Raw genomic sequence first — 25,144 nt, 5'->3', positions numbered from 1 at the left:
CTGCCAAACCTTGCTACTGTGGAAAGTCTTTTCAGTAGTTCTGGACAAATTCTATTGCCAAGAAGGAACCATCTTTAATAACTGCATAACCTTGAACATATCCTAAAGAAAAATGCTCATCTCATGGAATGATATTCTGCCTGTACATAATCACAGAACTGCAAGGGACATTGAGACGTCATCTAGTTCAGTTCCTTGCACTCTAAGTTATCTAATATCATCACACACACACACACACATTATATATAATGGAAAGAAAAATTATACATCTATTTACATTTATAGGTGCTATTTTCATTGCTATTCCATGCTAATTTGTGTATATGACTAAAATTTCATTGTTGTTCTTTTTCTCTCTCTTCTTTCTCTTCCACCATGTGCTTATATTATTTAGATGGTTATCCATGTATTGATCAGACAATTGCAATATGGGAGTTGAAAGTACTTGCACTTGTACTTATAAATACATAAGTTCTATTTCCATGGAATACTTACAGTTGTATTTATAAGCGCTTGTGTAATGGTGTACTTATTCTTAAATCCTTTTTGTCAATACTTATTGCAACACTGCAAAGTAGAGGTCAGGAAAAGGCGATGAAAGGAAAAATAGGGGCAGACAGAGAGAAAGCAAGAGATGCAGGCAGGTGCAAGATTATATGAAGGCCCATTTATCCACTTATTTTTGATGACACTAACACTTTTGGACAAGAGAGACTTTGGTGTATCTAATAGCCCTAAATGGATAATATTTCTATTAGAAATCAGGATTTCTACTTTCACAGACATTGGGCATAATCCTGCCACACGGAGGTTAGTAGGAGTAATGTCACGGTTTTAAATAGAACTAGGATCAGGCTCTGAATTCAATCATCAATGTCCCTTACATTACCCTTGGCCTGATCCAAAGACCATGGAAGTCAGACTGATTCCCATTGACTTCCACAGGCTTTGAATCAGGCCCTTTGTGAATCCTTGATCACTTCCACTATTCACATTAAATGCAGTGGCTGCATTGCATTTAAGAAAACATTTGATTTTGAGCTCTTTAATAGTTAACAATATATCTTCAAAGTTGTGGAGGGAGATTTAAGTGCACAACTCCCACTAAGGCTAACTGGAGTTCACATTTAGCAAAATCCTAGGATATCACTTTAAAGGAGTCCCAAGCCTCCTGTTGTATGTTTTATTAATGATGTGATAAGTGCTACCTTTCAAAACATTGTTTACATGTTGTGCCTCACATCATTATGACTACAAGAACTGATAAACCTTTCTGCATTAAATATAAAAGGGAATAGATATTTCAGCTTTGAGTCCTTCAGGACAGACTGAATACATTAACTACTACTGTAACATTTAATTATTTCCACACAATTCCATTACTTTTCAGATGTGAATCAAAAGCCAAATAAAGCAGAGTATCAATAGAGACAGGCTTCCTTCCCACACAGAATATCTATTACTTATACCAGGGAGATATTTGATTGTCAAAGAATTCTTTTCAACCAACATACTTTAACTGAAGGCAAACACTGGGGTTATTAAATGACTTTCCAAACAGACTGACTTCCTGTAGTTTTAATTTCAAAGCATGCTAGTGATGGATTCAGACAGAAATTAAGAATTCAAGAATAAAACATTTTCCCAATGTTGTATTATAAGCCAACAAGGCTTTATTTAAATAAGCTTTTTGGTGCCAGGTTTGCACCAGCATTTGAAAAGACTAAAAATAATGTGTTTCTAATTCCATTACCTTGAATTTATAAACTGAAGGCGTGTTGTTGGTGAAATCCTTCACTTCTCTTTAGGGAAGGCTCCCATTCAAGTCAATAGGAGTTTAGCTTGAATAAAAATTGCAGGATTTGGTCCAATATTACTAACGCTAAGTGTTTTGTTACTTGTCATGGTAGAATACCATTTACAAAGAGCTTCAGAATGTTAATAATGGATGAACCTCAAGCTGGTCAGAATTGTTCAGTTAATACTCAGAAGGCTTGACACTTATTTGGATTGTATCCAATTACTAGAACACCTTTTGGACCTATAAAAACTGGACAGTTTCATTAGCAAAGAGTGAAGCTGAACGCAAAAGTGGAATTTTATTAAACCCTCTGCACTGCTCTGTCCATGTAGCTGAGTTGCTTCCAGCCTAAGTACCAGTATTCCCTGTTCCCCTTGTTTCCAGTCCATGACAGTCCCTCCAGGGACCATGGGCTCTCTGACTTCGGTTCCACTGGTTATGATACAGGCTGGAAATCATACAAGAATCAACCACACAAAAATAGCCTCCTGTCATAAACAGATAAGAAAAGTTAATAGCACAGAAGTACTTTATATCTCTTTGACTGTAAAGGGTTAACAAGTTCAGTAAGCCTGGCTGTCACCTGACCAGAGGACCAATCAGGAGACAGGATACTTTCAAATCTTGAGGGAGGGAAGTTTTTGTGTGTGCTGTTAGAATTTGGTTGTTGTTCACTCTGGGGGCTCAGAGGGATCAGACGTGCAACCAGGTTTCTCTCCAATCTCCCTGATACCGGTTCTTATAGATTCAAACTAGTGAGTACTAGGTAGATAAGGCGAGTTAGGCTTATGGTTGTTTTCTTTATTTGCAAATGTGTATTTGGTTGGAAGGAGTTCAAATTGGTATTTTGCTGAAAAGATTTTAATTTGTACTTGTATACTTAGGCTGGGAGGTGTTCCCAGTGTCTATAGCTGAAAGACCCTGTACCTATTCCATTTTTTTAAAATTTACAAAAATAATTTTTACTGTTTTTTCTTTCTTTAAGTAAAAGCTTTTCTTGTTTAAGAACCTGATTGTTTTTTTTATTCTGGTGAGACCCCAGGGGACTGGGTCTGGATTCACCAGGGAATTGGTGGGGAGAAAGGAGGGAAGAGGGAGAGAAAGGCTAATTTCTCTCTGTGCCAGGATTACTTTCTCTCTCAGGAAGAGTCTGAGAGGGGGAAAGAGAAGGAAGGAGGAAGGTGAATTGTCCTCTCTGTTTAAAGATTCAAGGAGTCTGAATCACAGTGATCTTCCAGGGTAACCCAGGGAGGGGAAGTCTGGGAGAGGTAGCAGTAGGGGAAAGGGTTTACTTTCCTTGTGTTAAGATCCAGAGGGTCTGGGTCTTGGGGTTCCCCGGGCAAGGTTTTGGGGGGACCAGAGTGTACCAGGCACTGGAATTCCTGGTTGGTGGCAGCGCTACAGGTTCTAAGCTGGTGATTGAGATTAGAGGAATTCATGCTGGTACCCCATCTTTTGGACGCTAAGGTTCAGAGTGGGGAATTGTACCATGACACCTCCTCTGAGATTTCTGGTACTTTGTGATTCGATATGCACCAGAATAAGCACAAACTTTGCAGTTTTACTTCTCATATCCTGTCATTTCTGCTTCCATAATGTGTGTTCCTCATGCAGATATAGCATAATAAAATGAATAAAAGCTATACGTGTATTGACTTTTTGTTCTGTCTTAGAGTGCAACTGCATAGTTAATTAGACTGTCTTAAATAACTGAGAGCTAAATTAATTTAAATGGTGACAGCTAGGAAAGGCACAGAAAGAAATAAAGTAAGATTTTGCATTCAGAGCAAGCCAATAAATGGAAGGAAACAAAGCATAACCTTTGAAGAACCAAGGTTCATAATGAAAAACTTGATATTAAACCCACAAAATCCCAATCTGTCACATTTCAGGGTGCAGTTCATACCAGTGAAGAGTTGTGCCACCACCTGCCCTGCAAACGTGGGTGCCTCGCAATGCTTTGCAGTTGGAGGTCCCAACCTGGGCTGCTCACAACCAGCCAAACAACATGCAGGTCACACTGTGAGTGTCGGTGTATAGCTACACTCCTGGTCCAGCAAATCTGACTCCAGCAGTCTGTTAACAACACACCAGCCACACTCTGGCTTGGATACTACCTGTAGGGTGACCCCAACACGCTCTTATTCCCAAATTTTCCCAAAAACTTGAGTTCTGCACTGTCCAACCCTCTCTGGGGCAGTTCAGATATTAGAAGTCCATTGCCCCTCTGAGGGATCATTATTCAACAGTTGCTACTTTTACTGGAGTTACCCAACAGTTCAGTTTAAACTGAACACTGGATTAGTTCAGATTAAAATAAAACAAGTTTATTTAACTACAGAGATAGATTTTAAGTAGTACAAGTATAAGGCATTAAAGTCAGAAATGGTTACAAGAAAAACAAAGATAAAATACTTTCTAGCTAAAACTTAAGGTAGACTTTGTTCAAGGTAAAATTCTTACCACAGGTTCCCAGCAACACTGCTGAACAAATTCTCAGGTCATGATCTTCCCCAAAGTCAAAGGACTGGTTCCTTTGTATTTTGAAAGAAAAAAGAAGAGAGATAGATAGGGAGAGAGATAGCATGGGTGTTTTTGCCCCTCACTTTTATAGTCCCAATCACCCTGTGAAGTGGATTCTTGTGAGGATTACCCCTCAGAACAAAGTTTAGTCAAACAGTATAGGTGGCAACATGTAGTCTGGTGGTGAGGGTGGCTCCATGTTCGCTCATCTCCCCATGTATGCTGAAAGGCAGATTTGCCTCCTCTCCTGCCATTTTCCCCTCTTGCTGTCTCAAGGACCCTGTTTACTACTTATATGTAAATTGAGGGAAACACACATTTTTTTGTTTAGGATAGATCTGTTTAACAACTTTTGTCTAGGCAGGACTGGGTGGGTTTGAACATATACTAACATCCTCCTACTGTGTGAATTCATAACTTTACATATAATGTTGCAACATGCATTTCACCATGCTATTATTGACCAGCAAGTTATTAGTTTTCAAATGTTTCCTCACAAGGCATATTTTGTACAAAGATTATTACAATAGTGTGTGTTTACAAGGGTGCTTTCAGCCACAAACTCCCACCAAAAATCAAATACACTTTAAAGAGGAAATACTTCCCAAGGGATGGTAAATACTATGTTGAACTGGAGGGATAAAATCCAAATTCTGGCACATGTGGATATCTATTCATTTAGCTACAGATTTCTGGTCCTGAAACAACAAGATAATAGTCTGTGAAAAAGAAAGAATGACTGAGATAAGACAGCTGATCCATCTGGAGTCCAAAGCTATCAAGGCTAGCAGACAGAGCCTGATACTACCATTTTCAGTTTCCTAGCAATACAGGAGTCTAAAAATAAGTTAAAAATAAGAATCAAGAAGATATACTTTTCACAAGCAGTTCTAGTAATCCTGATTACACGGGTAGAGTGTAAAATTAATATATTCAGGAGAGTCACTAAATTTGTCTACTTTTTCTAGCGTTAGGGGGTGAAGGTTACTGATTATAAAAACGAGTGACTGACAGTACCAGCTAAAGCTAAGTACTCTATAGTGCACTTATGTACTGCACAAATTCTTCCATGAAGTTTTGTCTATAAATCTCTGTGCTGATCTGAAAAACTGCTAATATTCCAGACTTGGAGCTTTTGTGAGTTGAAACCACAAATCATGGCGAAATAGGGTTAGTGATGGAATAAGAACTCATCTGAGACAGCTGAGTTTGAATTAGATCATAAATAAAATATTCAAACACAGTCTTCCAAAGTTAAGACACTCATACTCTCACAATATAACTTTGTCTCCATCTATATATTTTCAATTTTGGATTGAAAATGCTCTAAGGTTCAGGTTTTAAAAGAATATAGGTGGCATGTGAGTCTTTGGTTTGGGAGGCTATGCGAGTGCCAGAAGTTCCCTAGAAGTGAGGGGCACTGGCACCCAGACAGTGCCCCACATGTGCTCCGCCTACACTTGGTTTCTTCCCCCCGAGGTCCCACCCTCGCTCCATCTCTTCCCCCTCAAAACCCTACCCTTGCTCCACCTCTTTTTGACCCCATTCTGCCTATTTCCCCGAGTCTTTCCCCAACCTGCTATTCACTCCTTTCTGCCCCCTCTCCCACATCACTCTCTCTTAAGGCAGGGAAAAGTGAAGGGGCCATGGTCCGTTGGCCCCCCATTCTGGCACCCCTTAGCTGAGTTGCTCTGGCATCAGCATAGAAGGTGGAGGAGTCCCACAGCTGGGCCAGCAAGTGAGAAGTAGAAACTACAGCATCTACCACCACAGGAGAAAGAGTCCTCTCTAGCCCTGCCAAAGCGGGGACTGGGGAACACTCAGTCGTGCATTCACTAGCCCACACTCTCCATATATACACATATTGCCCCTGCGTGTGTCTAAAGTTCCTGCAGCAAAGAGATGGAAACCTCACCTTCTCACCTCCTCCCCAGTGAAACAGCAAACTCAGACTCATTGTGGTCAGCAGTCTGAATCATCTGAGCACACCCAGCTGCTTTAGCACAAATGTGTCATCAGTATAAAGAAAGTATCTGAGGGGTAGCCATGTTAGTCTGGATCCGTAAAAAGCGACAAAGAGTCCTGTGGCACCTTATAGACTAACAGAAGTATTGGAGCATAAGCTTTCGTGGGTGAGTACCCACTTCTTTAGATGCATGTGGTGGAAATTTCCAGAGGCAGATATCTCTAGACTGATTCTTGCCTGCATATTTATATCTGCCTCTGGAAATTTCCACCACAAGCATCTGACGAAGTGGGTATTCACCTATGACAGCTTATGCTCCAATACTTCCGTTAGTCTATAAGGTGCCACTGGACTCTTTGTCGCAGTATAAAGGAAGACACTCAGGCTTATTTGTCTTCCTGTTTTTATTTAAAAATAAAACCCTCTGGGGTTTGTTCTCCTGAGCATGTGTGCAGGTCAGAGTGACTGAGGAAGCAGGATTCCCCACCTGATTCAGGCCTTCATCTGTCCTCTCCCACCAGCCTGACTCTGAGTCTTCCTTGCTGTTCTGTTGAATGTGAATGGAAGGGACAGGTACGAAGCCAGACATGAACCGAAAGAGTAGAGGCATGCAAATTCCATGGGTGATTAAGTGGCAGAAAGTCAAAAGGAGGAGAAAATGAACTAGGGATGGTAGAAGAAGCAAAGTTGTGTCTCAGTCTTTCTTAATAAGTTAATTTCTTACTTACCCAGGTAGGTGATGCTACATTTTAACAATCACTAAGCAGCAAGCGACAAGTCCCTATTCAGAAATAAATCTATTACTTCTTCTTACATGTGTTTAGTCTCCTAACCCTCCCCGACCCTTTCCACACACATTCTCTCTTTCGCTGACTGTCCATTTTCCCAAGAAACACACAGATGCCGTTGAAAATGTGCATTCAAATAACTGAAAGAAGTGGAAAAGACAAAACCCCCAGCACTGGGGAACAAACCAGCAAACACTTGCGATCTCTAATGCAGTCCCCCTTTCTTTCTTGGAGTTTTATCCTGCTACAGTCACTGCAGCTCATCATCTGTCTCACAGAAGTACCAGCAGACAGAAAAGGTGTGGTTCTATGCAAAATGAGTTGTTTGACCAACATGGTTCCACAAAACGCTGTCACCTGTGCACTAAAATAAAAAGAAGAACAATTTGCTTAACAGAATTGATCAGTGAAGAGTTAGCAGATGGTGGTGGCACAAGAGAGGAGGAAATCACTGGAGACCATGGGTTAGAGAGAGCAACAGCAGCAGCACTGTGATGTGTATCAAGGCCTGGAAGAAGATACCCACATACGCCCCTCTGTTTCTAGTGAGGCTGTAAATCAGAATTATGGACAAAAAAAAATAATGTAAACCAGATTCATTCCCTGTGTCTTTTTAAGAGTTGTAATGTACAATAATTTATAGCACCAAAGGCCCCAAAATCACTCAATGATACATATGGTTTAACTGCACTATTAATGTGTCAGCCCACTCTTAAACACCACAATAGGGTTAAAATAGCTATTAACCTTTCCTTTAGTACACCGCATTTCTTCACAAGCTTACAACAACCAGTTTACACCAATTTAAATTAATGATCTGTATTGCTTAATATGTAAACACTCAGACACATATACACCTGGACATTATATTGGTATAATAATTATTATAAGTAGCATTCATTGTATTTAATAAGGCAGCAAATTATACATTATTACTACGACAAATAAAAATAAAGCCAACTGCAATCTTACCTTAAATAGCACTGCAGTAAAATCCGGCAACTGGACTTCGCACCATAGGCACCAATGATCTGCTCAGGGTTAATGTCTCTGGGTAAGGTCATTCTCAATGTGCAGTAAACACAAAGCTGAGAGTCTCTCTTGACCCATTGTGACTCACATCCAGTATCATACCCGTCACATGGCAGAAAATGACCTCTTACGGGTAACTGTGCCAACAGGTAAGGGCCAGTTTCAACAGGTTTGTAAAATGTGGATAAAATGTTTTTGAAGCAGCTGCCTTCAGACTCTTCAGAGTGGTCCCTGGCAAATCTATTTGAATCAACTGCATCTCTGCATGAGCAAGTGTCGAACTGATTGAAAGGACACTTGCATTTTGGCTGAGCAGTTTGTCAATGCCTCTAGCTCACAGTGTAGTATCTACAGCTTTCCGCTAATTCCATTGACTGGAATGAAAACCTGTGATTACATTCACCTAACAGTGTGTCCAACACAGGAAATACAGCTGTCTACCCCACTTTTGTTTAGCGCTCTCATTTTTACCTCGCTGATATTCTCGTTCTCCAAGTATGCTTGTAACAACTGAACAGTCAAGGGAAGCTGTTTTTTTCTTCCCCCCACAGGTCATTTGTGAGCATACTCTTCATCTGTGCCAGGGGTAACAGGGACATCACGCAGCGCATAGAACTTTTGGACTTCCTCCCAAACATCATACTTCTTAGCCTTGGTTCACATATTCTCTAATGCTTTGACAGTTCTCTGTAGTACACTGGAGGCCTGAAAAAGTGTCGTGTCTTGTGTTTGCACATCTTTGGTCCTATGTGAATCAGACTAAGAACACGGTAAAAAAAAACGATCAAGCACACACAAAAATCTATTTTCTACACATCCTTCAACAAACCTGATGCCTCAATAAACCTTTGGTGGGGAGAGACTGACAGTTCCAACAAACTGCTAAGAAGCGCTCTCATGAGATACGTTTTTCCATCAGCATGCCCATCTCATGTCATTTAAACTACACAATTCCAGTTTCACTCCAAGCATCTTCTGGGCCTCTAAGGAAGCAGAGTGTGTGGCAGGCTGTGAAAAGAAGGCAAACGGGCCCTCTAAAATGTTTTTTAAAAAATCCTGTTGCTGTCCAGTTTACTTTGTAGGCCTCAGCTAAAACCAAATTCAATTTATGAGCCGTGCAGTGTACATATATAGCAGTGGGGTGATCGTGAAGCATTTTTTGCTGTGCTCCACCTACATGACCTGCCATGACAGCAACCCCATCATAACACTGCGCTATGACCAGCAAGTTTGCAATCCTCAATCCTTGTGAGAACTGCTGAGTGTTGTGATAGATGGCATCAGCATCTCCTCACTCAGAGCAATCAACAAATCCCAGAAATTGTTACTTTATTTCCAGATTTTCTGTGTTTCTCACCAGGACTGTCATTTCTTCTTGCTTAAAACTTCATGCTGCATCAACAAGAACAGTAAAAAAACCCACTCTCCCAAACTTTCTAAATGATATTACTTTTCACAGTATCAGCAGCAATTTGCAAAAGCTCATTTTGAGTCGCATGGCTTGTGAGATTGAAAGAACCCCTCATTTTTTGTGAGTGTGAATGCTTTATCATATTTCAAGAAGAAATTGCATAATTCTAGAGAGTTTCCACAGTTTGCTGATTCTTCTCTCTCATCGTGCCCCAGCAATGCAATTCCTTGTTTAGCCAGGTAAAGCACTAAATTGGTGATTTTTACAGCATATTCTGTGATTTCATGTAATGCCATCTTGTGAGAATTTGACAGCTGTGCCACTCACAGAGCCTACTTCTTTTGACTTTGAAAAAATGTCACTTTTCAGAACACTGCTTGTGTACGGCAGATTGTACGTGTTTCTGAAGCTTTTGTTTTATACTTTCCCAGTCCGTTACTCCATTTTCAGTGAGCGCTGGGTCCTTTGAACCACTGGAAACTGTCTGCGAGGAAAGCAGAAAACAGCATCTGCCTGCTTACTGTACTCTAAAAAAGAAAATGTCTTGTAATATTCCCTTGTAAATGAACAATTCTGCTGACCAAAAGCAACTTTTGGATACTCAGGTAAATGAGGTTGTGATGGCCCTCTTGCAGTTCTACCAAGGTCTGAAACAAGAGATTTAGTAGGACTATTGCTGTCAGAAACCACAGTACTCTTAGGTTGCTTTAACAAGCGCTCTTCCCACCAATCAGGGCCCAGTATGTCTCTGCAGGCAGCCAATGAAGACTCTGAATCTCTATTACTTATTTCCTTGCCTGCAATATCATTGTAATCTTTACATTTATTTCCAACGTACGTATAATTTCTATAAACAAACTTTTCCAAACTGGGTTTTCTAGAGCTTGGGTCAATTTTTTTTCTGAATATCCATGTTCTTGACTCACAGAGACAATACTTCCATGTCAGGGGTGCCAGAACAGGGGGTTGGAGGACAGGGAACCATGGCTCCATCATTTTTTTCTTACCTTAAGTGTGAGCAACACGGGAAAGAGGTTGAGAGGAGTCAGCAGCAGGGGCCTCAAGGGAAGAGACTGAGCAGGAGCAGGAAGAGGTGGAGCAAGGGCAGAGCTTCAGGGGAAGAAGCCAAGTGGGCGTGGTGACTCAGGGAGGAGTGGGGGCAGAGTACAGGTGGGCATGGGCCAGACGTCAGTGGCCCCCCCATTTCTAGGGAGCTTCCAATGCTCCAAAGGCAGTGGGCTGGCACACCTTCAAAGGGAGGTGACCCATGCCGCATCCGATGTTTGCCCCCTGCATGGCCAGGTCACTTTCCCCATCTGCGCTGTGCTGTGAGGGAAAATGACCTGGATGCTGACTTTGCTCCTGGCTCCCTCCTTCAGCCTAGAGGAGCAGCTTTTCAGGGGGGAGTGAGTAGTATCCAGGTCAGTTTCCCCATGAGGGTCCAGGAGGGCATGCAGGGGTTATGAGTGAAGGGGGCACAGTGCAGGGGTTTGGGGTGCAGGAGGGAGGTGCAGGGGACACATAGCAGTGGCTAGGGGCACTGGAGAGGGGCAGGTTTAGGGGCACTGGAGAGGGAGAGGGGTAAAGAGTGGGGGTTGGTGGTGCAGGAAGAAGGCGCAGGGGTTGGGGGTGCAGGAGGGAGGTACAAGGGTAACTGGAGGAGTCCATGGGGGCCAGGGGCAATGGGAGGCACCTGCCTATGGGGTAGTAGAGTATTCAAAACAGAACCCATCATAGTTCCTGTGCATCCATCAAATCACCTGCAAAGTCAGAAACAAAATTCTGACACTATACGACTTCATGGAACTTGGAAGTATTCTGAAGAAGAATGTCCATGCAATCTGCTCTGAAATGTTTCCTGTACCACGAGTAAAAGAAGACAGAAGGCAGAAGATTCTTGAAGTAAACCACTGGCAAGGTAAGTGATGTAGGGTTTGGTTTTTGTTTTGTGGAATACTGGTCCACATTCTATGGGGAAAGGAGGGCATATAGTTTGGATGGTCTCTACTCCAATCTCCTTGGGGACGGGCTAACTAAAGTGGCCAGAAGAAGGTTAAACTAATAGCAAAAGGTGAAGGGTAAAAAGAGGGAAGATATGCATACTCAGCACAAAATTGACATGTTGAGAACAAAATTAATCAAGGAACCAAAGTACAGAAAGAGAAAAGATCTTGAACTGTTTATAGACCTATGGTAGGAGTTTGGGTAACAAACAAGAGGAGTTTGAATTTATATTCATAAATGAGCAATTCTATCTAATTGCTATTACTGAAACCTGGCGGGATGATTTGCATAACTGGAATGTTAAAATCAATGGTTATAACCTATTTAGGAAGGATTGAGTGGGCAGAGGGGGAGTGGCACTCTATGTCAAAAAAGACATCACCTGTTTATGAGTCAGAAGAAATTATATTGAATGCTTATGTATCAATGTCATAACAAATAAAGCACAAGATGAGTTATTAGCTGGTGTCTACTAATGATTGTCTGTACCCCTACGTTCACCCCTTTTACAAGTCTATGTTAAATTTTTGACAAATCTTACTGCGTAAGGTATCATTTGAAAATTTATGATTTGCTGATCATTATTGTCCTGGTAAAATACATGTGGCAACATTGTATGTAAAGATATATAAGGTATAATATTTCCAAAGCATGTTCCAACTTGTTCTGGAGGGCAGTCACAAAGGTGCTGGGCAGTACAAGATGCACATTTTTTGGGGGAAAGCTGGGACTGGGAGTTTGCTAGTGCTGCCCTGCAGTGTTATTCATGTGAGGCTGTCTAGAGAACTCATACAGTATGACAGAGTGATTTACATGCTGGAGGCTTTGTGTGAGCAGACCAGGAGTGGTTGCTCTCACAGCAAAGCAGTGTAAAAGGCACCTTAGGTTGGAGAATTGAAGGGACACAGCTGTCCATCCATCCAGACTGTATCCTGGCTAACGTCACACTGTTAGAGACCACCAAATCACAACAGGGAACAGGATGACCACCTCCTTATGCACCTGTCTATAATGTGTAGTGGAAATAACCTGCATGAGCATGGAGGATTTCAATCTGAGTGACATATGATGCAGATTTGCAGTGTTGCTGTGGCCAGTGATTCTCTCAGGATATTAGAGAGACAAGATGGGTGAGGTAATATTTTTGCTGGACCAAGTTGTTCTTGTAAAATATATCACCTCACCCACCTTGTCTCTCAGATATGCTGGCGGTCTCATGCTCCCAGTACTAAAACATACTTGGCATTTCTAAATATTACAGATGACGATTTCCTAATTCAAAAAGTGTTGCAGCCAATTTATTAGACTTTGTCTAAGAGATAAAGAGAAACTGATCACAGAACAAAAATTAATGGTAGCTTAGGTACAAGTGATTGTGACTTGATTACATTTGTAACATACAAGTAGAATAAAGTCCAGACCAGTAACTTGCCATTTTAATAGGGCCAGTTTCACAAAGCTGAAAATAATTATGAGCTAAATCAGCTGGGATGAAGAATTTAATCAGAAAAATGTGAATGATAATTGGGAATCATGTAAGAACAACTTACTAGATGCCCAAAAAGTCACAATCCAACAATCAAAGAAGAAGGCCATAATGGTTAGAATACTGACTTGGTTTAGAGGGGAAGTAAAGGATGTTATAAAAAATTAAAAAATATATATAAGAAATGGAAGAAAGGGGAAATTGATAGTAATGAATATAAATGATAAGTTAGGAATTGTAGAAAATTGATAAAGGAAGCAAAGGACACAAGGAGAAATCTATGGTCTACAGAGTTAAGAACAACAAGAGATTTTAAAATATATTAGGAACAAAAAGAATCCTGACAACCGTATTGGTCCATTGCTAGATGGAAGTGGTAGACTTATCAATAATAATGGAAAAACGACAGAAGTGTTCAATAAATACTTCTGTTCAATAGTTGGGGAAAAAACAGATGACGAAGTCATGATAATGATAACACTCTTTCTATTCCACTGGTAACTCTGGAGGATGTTAAACAGAAGCTACTAAAGTTAGACATTTTTAAATCAGCAGGTCCACATAATTTGCATCTAAGAGTTTTATAGGGCTGGCTGATGAGCTGGTTGGATCATTAATTTTAATTTTCAATAAGTCTTGGAGGAAAGGGGAAGTTCCAGAAGGCTGGAAGAAAGCTAACTGCTTGCCAATTTTTAAAAAGGGTTAACAGATCAACCAGGGTGATCATTGGCCTGTCAGCCTGACATTGATCCTGGTCAAGAGAATGGAGTGGCCAATATAGGACTTGATTAATGAAGTATTAAAGGAAGGTAATATAATTAATGTCAAACAATGTGGCTTTGTGAAAAATAGATCCTGTCAAATTAATGACATCTTTTTGATGAGATTACAAATTTGGTTGATAAAGGTTAGTGTTGATCTAATATACTGAGGATTCTCTACGGTACCAAGGGTCATGGTCAATTCTCCATCACTCACAATTTTTAAATCAAGATTGGATTTATTTTCCAAAGCTCTGCTCTAGGTATAATTTGTTGTCATTAAGACTTAGGGCTTGTCAACATAGCCCAGCAGTTCAGATTATAGGGGTGTAAATTGCGACATGTGCTAGCATGCTGCGCTGTAACTACCATTTTTGTTCATGCCTGCAATGTCCACGAATGGGAGTTACAGCGCAGCATGCTAGCAACTTGCTATAATTTACACCCCTATAGTCTGAACTGCTGGGCCATGTTGACAAGCCCTAAGTCTTAATTACAACAAAAACAGCTGTTTTACTTGATATGCTCCAGCCACACTGATATCCTCATTTGCCTGGGACCTGCAGGACAGATCTATTTTTTATGCCTCATTTTATGTTACAATATGTCCTGGCAGCTTGAAGGTTTTCATTAAGACACTCTTTTGCCATGGTTTGTTTCCTGTCACAGTGTTCAAACAGTGCAGGAAATTGTGAAAATGTATTTCCTGAAATCTTATACTGTGATGTATCTGCATCATGTCCAGATACATTATAATATAAACTTCCTGATTTTTTGTTAGCATTCATATAGTGCTTATCAAAATAGTATCTACTCTATTTCCTGCAGGACTCCGTGTATATTTGCATGCTGTGGCCACTATAACTGGCCTAAGTAGATGGTTAAAATGAGTTTATGGCTGCTTTGTATCACTGGAGCAGCACAAAGCAGCCACATTGAAACTGTCATTGTCAATTGCCCTATATATATATAGTATAGGAAGTCTGGTAGCACTGCTTATTATTAAGGCTGCCCAACACTTCCCATCAAAGACTCTTTTTCAGTGAACAGGGGGGCAGGGATCAGCATTCTTGTTGTACTTCCAAGCTTGGGAAGCTAATGATCCAATCATCAGACCAAATTCAGTGATGAATCCGGGTTATGTGCCACCTGAGGCACATTGTGCATACACTAAGAAGAAGTTGCTTAACTTTTACCATTTGGGCTGAAATTTTCTTTGAACATTTTCTGCTTCAGGCTGACCATTTCTGGAAAGTTTCAGCCAAAAAAATTGAGTTATTTCTAAGGATGCTATAAAAAAAATCATTTCAAAGCTCTTGAAAAGTATTAGCATTCCCCATGCATTGGAGCAAGGAGTTGAAATTTGACAGGCAGACAGCTGTGACGAATAGCAGTTTTCCCCTTGGCAGCTGGGCTCCCTGTTCTTTGCAAATAACTCTCATCTCAGACCTGACAAACTTACTACATCAAATAGACAGCGTATAGGGCATTTGTCTATAAAGGGTAAAATGTAAGGTCCCTGCTGAAAACTTGCAGTTTGATGATGTTTATAATTATAGCATGACAGAATGGGAAGAGACTGTCTAGGAAGGAGTATGGCAGAAAGAGATCTAGGGGTCATAGTATACCACAAGCTTAATATGAGTCAACAGTGTGATACTGTTGCAAAAAAAGCAAACGTGATTCTGGGATGCATTAACAGGTGTGTTGTGAGCAAGACACGAGAAGTCATTCTTCCGCTTTACTCTGCGCTGGTTAGGCCTCAACTGGAGTATTGTGTCCAGTTCTGGGCACCGCATTTCAAGAAGGATGTGGAGAAATTGGAGAGGGTCCAGAGAAGAGCAACAAGAATGATTAAAGGTCTTGAGAACATGACCTATGAAGGAAGGCTGAAGGAATTGGGTTTGTTTAGTTTGGAAAAGAGAAGACTGAGAGGGGACATGATAGCAGTTTTCAGGTATCTAAAAGGGTGTCATCAGGAGGAGGAGAAAACTTGTTCACCTTAGCCTCCAATGATAGAACAAGAAGCAATGGGCTTAAACTGCAACAAGGGAGATTTAGGTTGGACATTAGGAAAAAGTTCCTAACTGTCAGGGTAGTTAAACACTGGAATAGATTGCCTAGGGAAGTTGTGGAATCTCCATCTCTGGAGATATTTAAGAGTAGGTTAGATAAATGTCTGTTAGGGATGGTCTAGACAGTATTTGGTCCTGCCATGAGGGCAGGGGACTGGACTCGATGACCTCTCGAGGTCCCTTCCAGTCCTAGAGTCTATGAGTCTATGAGTGTGCACAGGTGATATTAAAGGAATAATGTAACTATTCTTAAGTTTGTGCTGATATGGTCTTAAAGTTCAAAGGAGTCACCAGTGAATAATATTACTCAGTGACAACCTATTCATGCAGGAGGGAGTTGCCATCTTTCCCTGGCTAGCTGGTGATGTAATGCAAGGTTCAATTGTCTTCCACTGCCCCACCACAGAACGGTCAGTGGAAAACTCTGAAAGACAATTGCAAACAATCAAAACCACTTGGAGGTTAAAAGGGACCATTATACCAGATAAGGGATCGCTCTGTCTGTGAAGTGGAGAGAGTCACTCTGTATCCATTCACAGGAGAAATCTTGTTGAGCAGAGCTATTTCATGAAAAATTGGATCCTGGATCCTGTGAAGCCACTGACTGAACTTTTGGGATATGGGAAACCTACTCTATTAGATGGGAAAGGTAACTATTAATAAATGTAAGCCCTACAGCTGTGTTTTATGATTTCATTTTTTATTGTAACCGTCTGTTTCCAGCACACTCTCTTGTTTCTTGTGGAACCTCTATTTTTTCTTAAAGAAACCTTCTTTTGTTTCATTACTGGTGATGTGCTTTATATAGGAGAGGTGGGTCAAGATAAAACTGGTAAATTGGGGTACACTGCTCCTTTGGGGGCAGAGGATCTGGGATTTCTGTGAGTAGCCAGTGTCAGGGGCTGGGGTCAGGGTGCACCTCTTCATGGAATCATAGAATATCAGGGTTGGAAGGGACCTCAGGAGGTCATCTAGTCCAACCCCCTGCTCAAAGCAGGACCAATCCCCAACTAAATCATCCCAGCCAGGACTTTGTCAAGCCTGACCTTAAAAACTTCTAAGGAAGGAGATATATGTTATATATGTTAACCTGCAAGGCAAAGACAGGGCTGGCATAGCTCAGAGGTCTCCAGTGTAACACAGACAGCCCTGAGGGGCTGTCTAAAGGCATGTCTACACTACAAACTTAAGTTGACCTTCAGCCACCACACTGCCCTTCTTCTGTTGGTGGTGCGCATCCTAACCAAGAGTGCTTCCACCAACTTAAGAGGGACAGTGTGGGGGGCTGAGAGCCAGGGTTCTCAGCTCCACACACAGCTCCCTTCCGGGATCCCAGCTGCCCCACTGGATTCTCAGCTCCCCACTTCCCGCCAGGAGCACGACAGCCAATTGGACTCCAGTGGAGCCATGAAATTAACAAGAATAACAGCCAGTAGATGTAAGTAACGATGTCCACAGAGACACTGAGTCACCCTAACTACACCTATATAAGCCTTACGCCTCTTGTGGAGGTGAAGTTATTATGTCGGTGTAGTAGGGCAATTACATCAGCTGGAGCAAGGCTGTCATGTGTACATCAATATAATTAGGTCAACGCAAGCTGCTTTGTGTCGACCTAATGCTGTAGTGTAGATCAGGCCTAAATTACAGTACTGTATCCTCAGGCTGCTATATGAGACTCAGTGCTGCCTGGAATCTGAAGTGCTGCATGCTGTGGCCCACCCCCTGATGGGCTCCTTCCACCCTGTACACGGAGCTTTCCAGGGGTCCTTGGAGCTTAGATTTACCTGCCTTCTACAGAGCCCGCACCACGGGAATCTCTCACACCCAAATCATTTTAGGGTACCTTTACACTGTTCCAGCCTTTTTCCTCAGACTAAATGGGCTGCAGCAAGAATGAGGAACTCACCACGAGTTATAACAAATATCTCTGTACAAGGAGTGTCCCTGGGAAGTTGAGAACAACATGCATCAATATAGCATCCTTCCCAGTAAAGCTACTGTAAAGATAGAGCTGGTTGGAATTTCTTTCTTCTTCCATGAAAAATTGATGACAATGTAAACTCTCTTTTGTCCAATTTTCGGCAAAAAAAATGCAGATTTATTTTTAGAAACCCTCTATTTTTTTATTTTTTCCTATGAAAACCTGAATACTTTCTCAATTTTTGTGAAAAAATTAATTTGCAGAAGCTCCATTTTTTTTATTAAAAACTTAACATGCTTTAATTTGTGCACAGTGACCTTGCATCGTTAGTTGATTTGTCTTAACTTTCCTGTGTGTGCCCATATAGACCTGCCCTGAGAAGTAAATTCCAGAACCAAACAACATAGCTATAGAACATTCCATCATCCCTTGTCAATATTACACCAAGAATAAAGAAAATATTTTCCAGCAAGGAACAGTACATCATACTGGAAGGCAAACAGAAATTATACATTATAGTCACATTCTTATGCATACAGCACATATTTTAAACAATTTTATAATATAATAATTTCATTCAAACTTTTAAAACTAGTGAATTTTGCTCAGGGCTAGGTGTCAAGAACTCCTCAGCATTAATCTTGGTTCTGCCACCAAAGACCAGATTTTTATTTAGGCACTTTAAAAGTTCCCTAATCTTCAAAAGAGCTAAGCACTTTGCAGTGCCCATTAAGTTTTTGAAAATCTTTGTCTTAGACCTTGATGTCTTTGCCTGTTTTCTCTGTGTATTAAAATCACAGAGATGTTATGATGATTAATTTATGAATATTTGCATAACACTTTATATTTTCAAAGTACTAAGTAAGCATTTCCATTAAGAGAGAGATTGTTCCAGCTTTTAGAGCCACAATGTACAAAAGCAGCTTTCAGAAATAACTTTATTTTAAGTATTGGAATTAAAAAAAAACAAACCCGATTCCCTCAAAGAATAAAGTAATGAGGATTTCTAAAGAAATTTCAAGTCAGGTATTTTAGTAAAATATTCATAGATTCCAAAGCCAGAAGGAACTATTGTGATCATCTAGTTAATACCTGTATTACACAGGTCACAGAACTTTCCCAAAAGAATTCCTAGAGCAAATCTTTTAGAAAAACACCTGATCTTGATTTAAAAATTGTAAGTGATGAAGCATCTACGAGAACCCTTGGTAAATTGTTCCAATAGTTAATTACTCTCATTGTTAAAAATTTATACCTTCTATCCAGTGTGAATTTGTCTAGCTTTAACTTCCAGCCATTGAATCGTGTTACACATTTCTCTACTAGATTGAGAAGCCCATTGCTAAATATTTGTTCCCCATGCAGATACTTGTAGAACCTAATCAAGTCACCCCTTAGTCTTCTGTTTGTTAAACTAAATACATTGAGCTCCTCAAGTCTATCACTATAAGGCATGTTTTCCTATCCTCAAATGAACTCTCACAGAAAAATGATAAAAGACTAAAACACCATCACACCATTGGGTAAACACTTTTCACAAAGTGGTCACTCCTTATCTGATCTTTCAATATTCATCCTCAAGGGAAACCTGCATAACACCTTCAAAAATCGAGCCTGGGAACGTAAATTCATAATGCTGCTAGCCACTAAAGATCACAAATTTAACAGGGACACTCTTTACAGCAACCTGCAACACACACCTGCCTGCTAACCCTTATTGGCCCACTTCAAATCCCTTGTGCATAGCTATCTAACTCTTACTATTCACTCCATCTCAAACGACCTCCTACAATGTGTTACCTCTTATGCTTAACTGTCTGTCTAAACGTCTGTTTGCCTCAGACGCACTGATTTCTTTCCCCAGACCTGAAGAAAACTTTGTGTAGTTCGAATGTTTGTATCTTCCACCAACAGAGCTTGGTCCCATAAAAGGTATTACTTTACCTAACTCGTCTTTCTAAACCTTTACTTATTCTCATGGGTCTTCTCTGAACTCTCTCCAATTTATCAATGTCCTTTTTGAATTGTGGGCTCCAGAATAGGACATAGTATTCCAGCAGTGGCCATACCAGAACCTGAGCTGAAGGCCTTATGGGATTACCTGGATGAGAATTTGGCCAAGGGCTTCATTCGTCCCTCCAAATCCCTTGGGATGGTGTGTGTGTGTGTGGGGGGGGGCATATTGTTTTGTTAAACAGAAAGATGGGACACTGTGCCTCTGTGTCGATTATCATGCCCTGAATAGTATTACCACCAGTGCCAAATAAAATAACTTCTCTACTCCTGCTCAAGATTCCCCTGTTTATGCATTCCAGGATTTCATTAGGTCTTTTGGCCACAGTCTCACACTGGGAGCTCATGTTCAGCTGATTATCCACCATGACTCCCAATTTTTTTTTCAGACTCACTGGTTTCCAGAATCAAGACCCCCATCCTGCAAATATAGCCTATGTTCTTTGTTCCTAGATGCATACATTTGAATTTAGCCATATTAAAAAGCATATTGTTTTCCTGTGCTCAGTTTACCAAGAGATCCAGATCACTCTGAATCAGTAACCTGTCCTCTTCATTATTTACCACTCCCCCAATCTTTGTGTCATCTGCAAACATTATCAGTTATGATTTAATGTTTCCTTCCAAGTAATTGATAAAAAAATTAAATATGAATGGAGTTGTTGCAAATTCTGCATCCCAAGCCAGTGTACATAGTGTACAATTCATGACAGACTAAATAAATTGCAAATGAAAAAAATTGCATACTTGGTTATAGTGAGAGAGTCTGTGGCAACAGTCCATTGCCATATTCAATCTGAGACAACAAAAGTGGATATTTATGATTTTGTCCAAACATCTATTTTCTATTAATCTATCTTGATCCCCCACACTGCAGTATGTGGGAGTATCAGTCAAAGATAGAAATGGTTGTTTGGCTTTTGCCACTAGCTGAACACCCAATAGCACTAAGGAGTCCAAAAGAACCTCAAGGTTGTTGATCAACTAACAATTCGATAGACAAGGTGGGTGAGGCAATATCTTTTATTGGACCATCTTTTATTGGTGAAAGAGACAAGCTTTTGAGCTACACGGATCTCTTCCTTAGAGGGGAGGTGACCTCAGTAGTTGGGAAGACTATATGGGAGCGCAAGTTCTTTGAAGTAAACATACATTTGTTAATGATTCCATCTATAAATTATTGTCAGTGTCTCTTTGAAGGTATAAAGGACAATCTGAATAAAGATATGTCAAAGGTATTATCATTACAATGCCCATGTGTTATAGATACATCCAATATTTATATAATTACTTTTGTTATGTTTATAGGAAGATGATTTATCACATTATCAAAATTTTCTTTCCGTTTCTCAAATGTACTTTGTACATGCATATACAATTATCTACATAAAAGTGAACTCTTGTACTACCTTGTGTATTAATATGATAGTAAATAAAACCAATGATAAAATACTTCTATGGGTACAATTTACTCTTTCAGTACTAAAGCAATAGAGATGCCCTCCACTTTATCCATACTGTATAATATAGACAGATATAAATGAAATCAGTCATCCACGCTCTTGTTTAACAAGTTAAATTAAGTTTCATTGAAGAACCAAATAGGCACAATGCCAAATTCATTTGGCAGGTCACTGAATTTAACTCTTGAGACAACTTTGATCTCTAGTAGACTAAATGTCTTCAGCTTTTATTACAGCAAGATCTGAAAACAATGTGCCATTTGTTAGGTTTAAAGCTTAGGTGCCTAAACAGTACATTGTGAAACAGTTTTGCTATTGATTTTAAGATTAGAAATGATGAGATGGCTCTATTATTAGCAAGTTAAGTCTACTCTCTTTCCTTTTGATCTGCTCCAGTCTACTTAGGGGAAGAGCAACCAACACCAACAACATGAGTGAATACTCCTCCTATTATAGGAGCAGCCACTTTGGGGCTATTTAATAGTCTCTTAAGTAGGATTCAGTCAGACTGATTGAGACCAAGATTAACCAAAGACATAGACCTGAATTTGAACACCTTCAGATTTCAGAGATAAGAGAAGAGAGACAAATTAGAATGCCCAAGTTTAACTCCACCACTTTGGTTTTGGTTATTGTCACATCCAAATGGGGAAGAGGCTTATTTTATCATTATGACTTGATTCACCTCTCAAGTGCATTTTAAAGAATTTAGGTAATATTTTGGAAATCTCATGAGAACATACCTAATAAGTTCCTGTCATTTGAAACCCCCCACACACCCCTCAAAAATAATCACATTAGGTTTCGGCACTCAGATTCAAATTTACACATTATCCCTCATTCACCCTCAAACCCAAACTCTAAGATCTAACTTCTATGTAATCCAGATCCAGACCAAACCCTGTTTGCTTTGATTTGTTTCTACTTGGAACCCATGGAACTTAAACAATCTATTTCCGTTGGAAAGGGATAACTACCTATGGTCAGGAATTCATAATTTTTCTAAAACTGCTGACATTCATCATAAAAGTATGCCAAAAAGCATTAGCAAGATAAGAGGAAAAATCAATATGAAAATATTTTAATGAGCCGATATTGATAGCTGCAGGAGAGTTAGCTGTTTTGCACTTCCTTACATAGTCCAACTAATACATTACATATACCATCAATTGATCAAATGGCAACAAAACTGTCATATCAAGGTATTAAAGTAAGCAATATTTTAATTTGCCTATTAATTTTATGATTCAGAGGCACTGGGAAAATAATCCATCTATATAAATTTATGATCATTTGCTATTATTTTTAATTCTTTAATATTATTTCCCAACCAATCACTGAAAATTCTATCTAAAAATTAATTGAGGGACAATATTTACATACATGAATACCTCACAAAATACCACACGCACCTTACTCATCTCACTTGATGAATAGTAAGAGCAGCTTCTAGAGACAAGGCATATAACATTCTATTTTTCAACAGCCATAGGAAAATATAGCAAAATATGGTGCCTGATCCTAAATGCCTCCATTTGACCTGAAATACTTCCACTCTAGACTCTAATGTACTGGTTCAAGTGTATGTATACCATTTCCCTCTAATAAATTAATTCACTCTTACTTGTATGTTCAATTATGTTCTCTAGTGGCTCGCCCAAAAGAACTTATAATCATTATTGCTAAGTAGACCTATACATAATTGCTAAGTAGACTTGATTGAAACTCTCAGAAAAACTTAAGGATCCAACCCTGTGTGTATGAAATGCAGAAAAGCTTTATTAAGCTCCCAAAATTGGAATTAGAGGAACTGAAAACTTCACAACAAAGCTTAGAACCAACCACTGAGCTTTACCTGATTTTAGGGTAAAATCCAGCCCTGACCAGATAACTATGGTATTGTGACCAACACACTGTACCCCATATAAAGAACAACAGAGCGCTGCCTGCCATTGGTCCATTACTCACCCACTGGCAACAAGTACTACATCCTGGCTCTCACTCCACTGAAGAGAGTGTTAAACCACCTGACCTCCTAAAGACCTTTTCTAGAATTAGAGGAGGTAGTCACATTACTGGGCATAGCTCCCTGAAGAATTGTAGGTGAGAAGTGCCTACTGGCATCCCAATGAAGACCCTATGGAAGTTAGATAAATATACAGACTGTTCCCAGGCAGGGTGTGGCTGGAATAGGAAATAGACATGAGCATCCATAAAGACCCTCAGAAAGAAATTTGCCTTGAAGCAGGCAACTATATAACTGCCTACTGCAGAATTTCTTGCACCTTCCTATGAGGTAGTAGGAATTGGTCATTGCTGGAGACAGGATAGTGGATGACATAGACCACTGGTCTGAGCCTGTGTGGCTCCTTAGTGGTGAAGTGTACATGGTGGGAGGTCCTGAGTTATGGGGGAGGAAGGAGAGTTATGGACTATGTAATTATGTGAATAAGGAAATGTTATTCTGTTCTCTATATTCCACACATTTAAATGCAGAGGTGTCTACCTGCCTGGTACAGGGGCAGCTGTGAGGCAGCTGACATTTTGTTTTTCAGTTCAGGTGGAGACTATTACAGAATTAGTCACTGTGATTTTTCTCTGTCATAGAGACTTCACATTTTAAAAGTATACAACCAAAATACCTTGTATTCCTTAATGTGAAATAAGTCACCAGACTGAAAAATACGTTTGCTCTTTACACATGGAAAATGTAACTAGGAGCAGCTATAGAAGTAGAGAGAGTCAGAGTTTGGTAGAATTCACCATCTTTAGTCTCCAAATGAAAAATATCACCAACACCAATGGTCATTCATTTCTAGAGTAAGTCAACTGAAAAACAGACATAAAAAGATTCTGCTTCTCTGACCATGGATTCTTATTTCTTTCTAAGCAGTTGAGACTATGATCTGACACCAGGCTTCTGCACTAAATTTATGCTTACATTTTATTGACATTTACACTATATTCTACAAGTCCACTATTAATGATCTCATGGGTGCCTCAAATTTATTTGTACTAAAATACATGATCATTAATGTTACTATTAAAAATTACATGAGATAGTCTGTATGGCTCAGGGGATTAGGACAGTGACATTTTTATATATAAACCACTGGCTTGATTCCAGCTCAGATATACGAACAATGTTGTTATAATCTCAAACCTCTTGAAATCACAGTGGGTTCCTGGCTTCAGTACATCTAATCAGTAGAAGGCAGGGCCGGCCCACAAAATTTTGGAATCTGAGGTGGGGAGCTCAAATGATGCCCCTCATGCCCCCTCACTTGGGCCAAAACTTTGAAAAGTCTCAATTCTGCCTTCTTCCTGTTCTACTCCTCTCATGGTACTGCTCTGTACTACCCCAATAAAGGAGAACTAACAACTTAAAATGCCTTGTTCAAAAATTTTGAGTAACACTTCACTTTCAAATGCCTGAACAGTGAATGTAACTTTTCTTGTCTGCATAGTAAACACTGGCATTTTTATCTGTTTGAATAATCAAAGTGCTGCTTTCCGTGCCTTCCTAGTTGCAAAGATTTGAACTGCTTCCTGCTGAAGGTCCACAGTCCAGGCCAGCTCATGCTCTACTGAGATGGTTGCAAGGCCAACCGGCCTCTCCTGTGTCATTGTGGAGCGTAGATGTGTTTTTATTAACTTCAGCTTGGAGAAGCTGCATTCTCCACTGGCAACTGTTACAGGAAGTGTTAGAATTATGCACAGAGCAACAGAAACATTTGGAAAGAGGGTAGTCATCTTATTTGTGCACATATATTCCAGACCAGCCTTTGGAGTTGATCCTACTGAAATGTATCTTGAAAGGGCTTTCAGTTCATCACCTAAATCATTTGCATCAATATCGCGCATATCATCATGTGTCAACACTGTCTCCAGTGCCCT

This window comes from Gopherus flavomarginatus, chromosome 3 (assembly GCF_025201925.1).
Source record: "Gopherus flavomarginatus isolate rGopFla2 chromosome 3, rGopFla2.mat.asm, whole genome shotgun sequence".
In the NCBI taxonomy this organism is placed as follows: domain Eukaryota; kingdom Metazoa; phylum Chordata; order Testudines; family Testudinidae; genus Gopherus; species Gopherus flavomarginatus.
The sequence above is the reverse complement of the archived record's forward strand: the minus strand, read 5'-3'. Positions refer to the sequence as shown.